General features: G+C 29.2%; 1 long non-coding RNA gene across 1 annotated transcript; it reads right to left on the bottom strand.

Annotated features, from left to right (window-relative positions):
- Window positions 1–281: 281 nt before the first annotated feature.
- On the bottom strand, window positions 282–8262 carry LOC129961662 (uncharacterized). Its single transcript, XR_008783811.1, has 4 exons — window positions 8122–8262; window positions 4200–4217; window positions 2342–2362; window positions 282–415 (listed from the first exon to the last, which is right to left on the bottom strand). It is a non-coding gene; the product is annotated as an uncharacterized LOC129961662 (long non-coding RNA).
- Window positions 8263–10018: the final 1756 nt, after the last annotated feature.

The raw sequence follows: 10018 nt of genomic DNA, 5'->3' as shown, positions 1-10018 counted from the left end.
GGACGATTGCTGAAAATTTCAATAAGCGTTTGCGCTTCTGCATCACTGCAAAAGGAGATGACTTTGAAACAAATTAAATTTATTAGTAAAAGATTATTATTATTATTATTATTTATTACATTTTGTGAATTTATTTATTTTTAATCAAGTTATATTAAAAATTGTTTATCAGGGTTTTTCTGCCGCATTCTATATTAGATGTCATATTCAAAAATTTTATCAATACATTTTTAATATTTTATCAATTGCTTCTTGAATTTAAAGAAAAAAAGATGCAAGAGTGTGAATTGGTGAATCAATTTTATTTCAAAATACTCCAAATTCAAATACGATTTAACATTCCTTTTCTTTCATCATTTATTTCATTTTTACACAAAGAAATTATTGACAGTACTTGCAGCCACATCAAAGATACCTAAAAAATAAAATAATCTTGATTTTTTTAGAAATTGTAATGAAGTAAGTTTTTTCACTCTATTTTGATATTTATGTTACGGATCTTACTGTCTTATGGGGACGAATTACGGTCTTCTTTCCAAAATAAACGTAAATTATAAAAAATGTTTTGCTCATAAACAAATCTGGAAAAGTTGAAAAAAAAAACTACATTGTTCTTTCTAATGCTATTTAATAAGTCTCTGGACATTACGTAAAATTAAATAATTTTGTAAATGTTTAAACCATAGATGCATCTTTTTTTATTTATACCGTACATGTCTGTGTTTTTTATTTATACCATAAATGAAGGATTTCTTTTATGCATTTAGGAATTTCAGAAAAGAATTTTTGTAATTGTTTCATTTAATGTATAATTTTTGAAATTATAGAAAGAAAAGTGGCGGAAGTAAGCATTTCTCGTCTTTCTATTTGTAATTTTATGCCTATTTAGAATATTCATAACATTCATTGTATTTATCAATTAATAATTTTCAACGATTTAGTAGAAAAACACGAATTATCATGTAAAGAAAAAATGCACTAGCTTATTTATTTTGAGTTATCTAAGATAAAAATAGTTAATGGTATTTAAGCTTATCAATTTTTTTTGTCAGAAGATATTTTGTAATTGTATTTTTATACGCTAGTTAATGATGTGGTATTTCACATAACGTAGAAGATACAAGTACACACATATATCCAGTTAATAGATATTATTTCAGGAAACCCTGTAATTCGATTGAAATTACAATTTCTTTGAAAAATTTTCTTTGATTACCTGTCAATCCTGATTGTTGATTTGTTTTTGAACTTTATAAAAAAAAATCGAAAGACAACCAATTATTGCGAATTCTGACACTACTGCCAATTATTGTTCTTAAAAATAATATTTTACGTTTTAAAATTTGAAACTCTTTGCATAGTAATGGACTGATAAAATTTAGTCTAATGTCCAGCCTTCAGTCTGAGATTTTTCTCAGAAAATTCTTTCTTTAACTTAGATCTGATAGAAAATAAAACAAGCCTTTTTGAATTTGCAAATTGAGTATTAATATTCAAAAAAGAACGTATCTTTGAATGAATCTAATTTGCATTTTAAATAGTAGAACATTTCATTTTTCTTCTTATTAGATAGGCTTTTTACAATATTTAGAAAAAATTAATCGTTCTATTAATAAGATTAACAGTTCAAAAAAAATGCCAAAATATTTGTTATTTGAAGTAGTAAAACAAATAAAAATTTTAATAAATGTTTCTGTTTGACTACTTAGCATTAAATGCTTGTCTTTACCTAGTTATTCTATTTCGGAAATAATGTAACCTCTTTTGTCTATTTTGTCACTTTTTTTCATTTATAGTCTTTGCTTTGGACAATTTGAATTATTTCTAGACAGCGTTGTCAAATCAAATATATTTTTTGGGAAAAAACAAAATGGAATATAAAATACTCAAATTAAGTTTTAAATTAAAAAAAAAATTGTTAAATTAACCATCAATTTTAAAAGACTAACAAATGTGGACCAATCTTTTGAGTTTTCAAACCCGATTATAAAAATTTTGTTGCAGATGGGACATTCTGAAAATTGCATATTTAAAGATCTTAATTAATATTTTCTTGAATTTTAGCCTCATATGTCGGCAATTTTCTACGAAATATAAATAAACTTGATATCTGTATTTCTTTTTGAAACAGAGTACGGAATAATTTGCTTTGAAACCATGTTATTTATATGCTTACTTAGAGGATAGACTACATTTATATAAAAATAACAGAAAGCTAGAAATTTTAAAGCATTGATGAAAAGTTATTAATAATTACCATGATATTTTATGCATATTTTGTAATTGATAATATAAAATTAACGGAAGGGATTTTACAATAGAAATCATAAAATATTCTTACTTCCTGTGTGATGGGCAGAGTCTAAAATGTTCAAAGAAAAATAAATTAATAAAATATTAAACGAAAAAATATTAATAAGTATTAACGGATATTTTTCCTTACAACTCTATAAACTGAAGAAAGAAAAATATTATGCTAAAATCTAATTCATAATTTCGTGCTTAAATTTTGTGCGTTAATGTTGAACAATAATTATTCTTGACAGTTTTGTTAGCAATATCCAGGAATGTCTAAAAATATCCAGGAAAAGTCGTTACCCTGATTTGTTATGATGGCAGACGTTTGGATAAATGCAAACAGTGCTGCCATAAGCTGATGACGCTAGAAAACTCAATGTGTCTTGTAATGTGTTTAAGTAAGTGTAATTTCAATTCAAGGACTATATGTATAGAAAAATTGTTTCCGGCCGACCAGAAATTACAACACCTGCGGGAGGCAATTATTTAGCTCTTTTGACCTGAAGAAGATAAAACACTATAATTCCTCAGCTCAATGTAGTTCATTTTGTGGTAACAGAGATAAGAATCTCAGCTACTATAGTGCGAAAACATTTTCTCAATACATGTCTGTATGCAAGACGACTATTTACATGTCTCCACTTCAAGCCAGAACGAAAAGCTGTCCGTTTATGTTGTGCAAAAGAATACGTATGCTGAATGAGTTAGCAATGGGCTTCTGTACTCTTTACAGATAAGTTCAAGGTCACATCGAAGATTGATTTAGGTAGTCATCTGATCTGGGGGGGGGGGGTACAAAGCAACACCTACTACCAATCCAACATAGTTGAAAATAACAGTTACAGAAAAATGGTTTGTGCAAGGATCTCTCTTGGTGGTCACTTTGACCTGAATCTGTTCCAAGGAAGAACATTGAATGATTTGAGATATCGAGAGGAGATACTTGATCCATATGTCTGCCCATATACTAGTGATACTGATAATGATTTTCTTCTGCTGGACGACAATCGGTTTCTTGATGACTTTTTAAACAGTCACACTGAGGAGCGATTGGAACTACCAGCTTGATCTCCAGCTCTAAATGCAATATAACATCTTTGATACTACATTGGGAGGCCAATTTATGTTTTGAGTCCTGATACAAAGTAGTTATTTGAACTTGAATAAAGATTACTCCGTTTCTGATCTTGCTTTCCATTTCGTTGTTCGAAAACTTAATTCTCAGCTGGGAGAGTAGATATCACAAATGCTTTGCAATTACGGGTGAACACATTCCTTATCAGAACCATTTCTTTTTAATTTTCCGCAACAATTTTCCACATAAAACTGTAATTCTTTATTTTCTCCAAGAATGGATATTAGTGTATAAAATATTGTATTTTTTATTGTGAATCATGTTTGCACGGAAGAAAATTTCAATGTTGCATTCATTAGATAATTGTTTCGTGTACATTGCCTGGAGATTTGTTATATCTGCGTTCATTCTTTTTCAAATTAGATGCAAAAGACATGTTATATCTTAACCTTTGGAGGTCAGTTTATATTTTGAAACATATGCGATCTGACGTGGCAGAAACCGTAAGACTAATACAAAAAACAAATTTATTCAAAACCATAAGATTAATTTATTCATGATGGAAAGTTTTATAATTTTAAGCGGTCAAAGTAAAGCAAAATTTTCTACTTCAAAATGTTTCAAATTGAAAACAAAGTTAAAACCTTTATTAATTATATTAATTTTCTTAAACTTTTTTATTAATTTTCGTTATTACTTTTCTAGCTGTGTAACAACTGAAATGTAAAGTTATAATGATGCGAGCAATATCCATAGAAATTGAATAAATGTCTGTAGAAGATATATTTACAAAACCGTAGAACTGAGAAAAACATATCAAACTTACGGTGAACTTTAGCCATTGCTACAAAACAAAGAGGCAAATATGAGATTATTTTTTCGGAAAAAAAGAATGTACAGAATAATAATTAAAAAAATTCTTTTATGATTTTAATACATTTCACTGGAGGCACTTTAAATGTACTGATGAGAGGCTTCCGTTACCATGGTTGGTTCTCGCTGACCTGTTGAGTATATGAATCAACTATCCCTTGACAATGGGGGAACAAACCTAGTGCAACAAGTATTGTACCATGGTCTTTAGAATTCAAACATAATTCAATTCATAATGTTCCATTAATTTAATTTATGTGAATGCCTTCGAGTCGGGTGGTGTAGACACATTATTAATCCTGAATTGTTCTACTATTTTAGTTATTTAACTAGATGGTCCCTTAAAGGCGCAGTTAATACCGTTCCTGCGAAAAAGTGAACAGTTTCAATAAAAGTAAAATTCTTATTTACAAAGTAATACCGATACATTCAACAACTATATTGTACTTATCTCAGACGTAGTACTCAATTATATGATGAAACCAAAAGAAAAACATAGTTATAAAGTATAAGTTTTGAGACTCAAAGGTACATAAGAAGAAATATTAGTCAAAGATGTTATATTAGATTGGTGTAAATAAAATTGTAGTTTCTTCGAAAAAGTAGCTTAGCTGTATTTTCCTTATTTTTATCTATCAGTCATGGGATTTATTTGATCAGATACTTTACTTTTACATGAAACTCTTAACTGATATTCTTTTTTATTATCAAATCAGATGCCACAATTTGTTTCTATTGTCTCAAAAATTATTATATTCAATTGTGTTCAAATTACTCAAATTATATTCAATGATTTAATTCGACTATTATTTTCAGGCAATAATTCGATGACCACGTGACGCTCAGGCCAGAAATTTGAGGGTTAATTATTGATTTTTTTTAAGTATTTAGAATTGTGCTCAAAAGAAAAATTTAATAAATTGCGTATGTGATCATTAATTATTTTCATTTTAGAATTATTAATGCAGTGATATCTGGTTTGCAGAGCATAATTCGTTTCTGAATCTTACTCATAATGCGAAGTACTTGTTAACTGAGACAAGTATTTCCCTCGAAATCCCTGTTAAATAGGACAATGTGTTCCTTTTCAGAAGAAAAAAAATAATAATATTTAAGCAAATTTAATATAATTTTTAATGCCTTCTTTAAAGCAAAAATTGTCAAAAAATATTTGTTTTTGGCTACGCTACAAAATTTGGCGAAAAATGAGACACAGCATTCTCATTCAAGGAAGTTGCAATGCTCATAGCTACTGTCTGATTAGGTAGTGCTTCTCAGTATATGACCCAATAGTTTCTCATGTGTGCAGCAACTCTATTTTTTCACTGGGGTTGTTGCTTGGTTGTGTCTAATATTTCTTCTTCCTCTTATTAAATTTCTTCCGAAGCTTTCTGCTGTGACACAGTCTGCAACTCCCTAACATTCTGTAGTTCTTGCTATGTTCTTCTTTCGGCTCATCGTTGTCGTGACAAAATATTGGCGCCAATCGAGGCTGCACTTGCTTAACCTCCTCAGATTGTCTTCAAATAAGCCGTTAACACAGGCTGATGTAGACCAATCTAGCATGTGATGCCACGGTGTCTCCTCTCCACTTGTTTAGCGAAACATTGCTCGTTAAGTGATTCATTTCTTTTTTACAATTTGTTTTGCTTGTTATGTGAGGCGCTAAGTTATCGAATATTAACTGTATTTCTTTTTTTTTCTTGTGGATCATCGTTTACTTCGTTTACATCGTTTTGTGGATCATCGTTTATTTCTTGTGGATCATCGTGTAATTTCTACAATTACACCTTTTGCCCTTTTTTACAATCATGTATAATGTACTTTACTTTAGATAGGAATTCCAATCGTTTCTTTTAATTTCTTTAAGATCTTCACTGGATATCGACTTTACACAATATAAAAAATGTGAGCACTCTAATAATTTTATGTGGATGTTTCTCTGCAGTCTAGATGAAAATTGGAACTGATAACTGCATTGAAATGTCAACTAATCATAAACTGTTGACTCAAAAAGTGGATGACGCTGAACCACTGTTAGTTATGCGAATCTATTCTTTTTTACTTTGGTACTGTTGACATGTCCATTTTCTTAATTATTTTCCTCATGTTTTGATTTCCAATTCCATCCGTTTTAGCAATGATACTTATAGGTAAATTTAATAACGCCGCTATTTGGTGGGGAATCTGAGCTGCTTATTGAACAAAATAATAATAATAATAATAATTGTGATTTTTTTAGTGCGGCATTCCAAAGAATATATATAAGAATGATCAACATTCCAGACAGGGGTTTGTCCTGTACCTCCTATTTCTTGAGACTTTCGTATTGTTTCTCAGTGGACATTCTGTTCCTATTTGTCTTTAGTTTGAAAGGAAATTGAGTTTTTCAGTGTTATGAATCTTAAGCAATTTCTGAATTAAATAATAATTAAATGTAATAGAGAGGTAGATAACTCTTTCAAGATAAGGAAAGGATAATATGCTGATAAATGATATACCAAAGGCATACATGTATTTCCTAGATATATTTACCACAAATCCAACACAAAGTTATTTATTTTTTAGGGGATTTGCGATGCGCGAGGATAGAACCTGGGACATTATGGTTCGCAGTCCAGTACATGACTAGGATACAAAAGCTTACTTGTTAACTGGCTTATATACTATTCACCACAGACTCTCCCTCCAGTGAGTCGGAGGTGAGATGAAACATGTGGCGTTGAGAGGTGCTGTATTTATTATTAGCTGCTGATTCTAATGCGCCTGTACCCATTTGAATAACGCCAAGCGTTATGGCGAGCATGCGTGGGTGAGTGGTTGATGCGTCAAGTGAGTTTGACGACTTTGGTTGCGGCTAGATGGCGCCACAACAGCTGTACGAAGGTTGAAGGTTCATCGTCTGAGGTCACCAATGTAGTGGTTTGTGATGCGCGAGGATAGAACCTGGGACCTTGTGGTTTGCAGTCCAGTAACATAACCAGGATACAAAAGCATATGCTCGTGTAGCGTAGTTGATAACTGGCTAATATGCTCATCGTCCAAGGTCACCAATCTGGCGAATTTGCGATGTGCTAGGATAGAACCTGGGACCTTATGGTTGGCAGTCCAGTAACATGGCCAGGATACAAAAGCATATGCACGTGTAGCGTAGTTGTTAACTGGCTTATATGCTATTCACCACAATTTCATTTCTTAAATGGTAAGATGGATGTGAATAAATATTTGTTTGCTGAGACTAAGCCATGATAAATGAAATAACCTATAGAATTCTTTCGCTGTAAATAAAACATAAGATCATGATGAAAAGATAAAGAATGAAATCTTTTGAATCTAATTATAAATAAGGCTACAAACTTTTAGGTTATGCAAATAAAATCAAATATTTTGAGTGAATGAAAATATATCTAATTTATCGTTGAGAGATATGTATCGTTGATACTAATAAAAATATTCAAATATGATTAATAAACAATCTAGTAAGGTAAATATGATAGTAGAATAACATTTTATAGAACATTTCATCTTGAACGGATATTATACAATAAGCCTTGGTTTTATTTATTATTCGCAAGAAACCGTATTAAACAATTTAAGTATCTCCAGACAATTAACAAGAAATTATTGAGTTTAGTTTTTGTCTTTCCTGAATTTCCATTACATACTTACTTTTAAATTTTAAACCACATTCATAAGGAATTCTTATATTTATCCAAACATTTTGATATCTATTTTTTTTGTAATAGACATTTTGTATATAATTTTAATACAATCCTGTTGTTACAAAAAGTTAAAGAGACCACATTACAATAAAATATATCTTAAATGCCTTTATACTATTTTAAAGAAAATTAAATAATAAGAATAATTCTTACCCATTCCTACAATGGTGACGGTCATAAGAAGCCTGAATATTGCTTTCATTATTGAACGCAACTTGTTCAGATCAAGAGTACAGATGAGGATCGTATTCATTTTATATAGTCCTCAAGCAAATGCAGCTGTAGTTTCCTCAACAGCAGTAACTATACAACACCAGTGCCAATATAATCGTTTACTATAATGAAGCTGAATGTATGTTTTTGTACTTATATGTGTGCATGTTGGTGGTTTACAGGCCAGATCATTTGACATAGAGATATGAAACTAGGCACACATATACTTTAGAGGACAAGAATGTGCACCTTAGAGCAATTTTTATAAATTTTTAAAACATAAATTAATTTATATTTTTAAAAAATATTTCGAGCATTTTTACTAACAATTAACTTCACAATATTTTAAAATATATATAATTTAGCCTGATGTATCATTGGAAAAATTAGCTTTTGCTAAATCATATTAAAAGTTTATTTTTGCTAATTCATTTGTTAATTAAATTTGGTTAGTTTCAATTAAAAGATCAAGTCAACTCCTACTGCAAACTAAACCCAAATAAGTGCAATTTCTAACAAGTGTCTGTAAAAAATAAATTAACTATTAAATAGGATATTTTCTATAAAGACAAATGCAAGAAAATATTTTCTGCATACTTTTAAAATATCTAGACTAAAAATTCCATAATTCAGTTTTATTTAAGGCAAATATATATATATATATATATATATATATATATATATATATATATATATATATATATATATATATATATATATATATATATATATATATAAGTTGAGCATACTATCTTTAATGCAATTGCACATAATCTTCAGATTTGTAATCTTTCTTCCTCAAGGACGCTCGCTTGTTAAAATAATATCATTTTATATTTCATTGATATTGCACGAACACAAAATATATTCATTGATATCGCACATCAAGAGTAGCAGCACAAATTTACAACTTCTTTGTAACTCTGTGATGCTACTCTTTATTTCATACATAAATTAAGATAATTCTACATATCAAATAAGGCATCTGTGAATTGAATGTAATCATGGAAATGAATCGTTTGGATCAGAATTCTGCTTGCACAACGAATCGCTTTTCATAGACCATTAAATGTCACACAATGTTTTTAAAGAAATCAATAAACGGCTGTAAAGAAGCAAAGTTTCTCACTTACAAAACAATGTCATACTTTCATCCACAAAATTATGTAGCATGAAAGATAAAAAGCTCTTAGCAATAAACAATATAAGATTATAACTTCTATCTTCTAAAAAACAGCTTCCTCACAAAAAAGTAATCAAGGAAAACGAACAACTAATTTGCAAAATTCAGATTGTCTAATATTTTCAATTTAAAAATAAGGGTTTTTTTGTTGTTATTTTTCTTCCTGTACAATGAAAACGATTTTTAAATTCATATATAATTATATGGAGATTTTTAAGTTAAATAATTTGTATTTATATTGCTTTCACCTATCTATTTATTCAATATATTGGTGTAACTTTTTAGAGTTTTTCCATACCGTTTCTTATAAACTCCAAATTCATTTCAAAAGTTGATATTCTATGTGTTAAAAAATAATAACTCCTTTGTTAGGATTTCTGATTATCGTTACATTGTTAATTCTTATTCTTTGTTGTCAAAATGTATTTATTGTATTATCAATATTTTATGTATTATTATGATATTAATTATTTATGATATTTAATTATTTTATTATATTTCCAAATTCCTAAGAAACAAATGACGCATTCAAACGTCAAAACTACGAAAGAAAATCCCTATAAAACTATAAACAAGAACTTAGATCAGTTATAGTAAAACTTGACATTTTGGTGAAATGCGTTTATGTAGAACCTGTTTATTTAAGGAGGCATA

Source organism: Argiope bruennichi, chromosome 2 (genome assembly GCF_947563725.1).
Source record: "Argiope bruennichi chromosome 2, qqArgBrue1.1, whole genome shotgun sequence".
In the NCBI taxonomy this organism is placed as follows: domain Eukaryota; kingdom Metazoa; phylum Arthropoda; class Arachnida; order Araneae; family Araneidae; genus Argiope; species Argiope bruennichi.
Note: the sequence above shows the minus strand (reverse complement) of the source record. Positions and strands in the feature narration are given on the sequence as shown.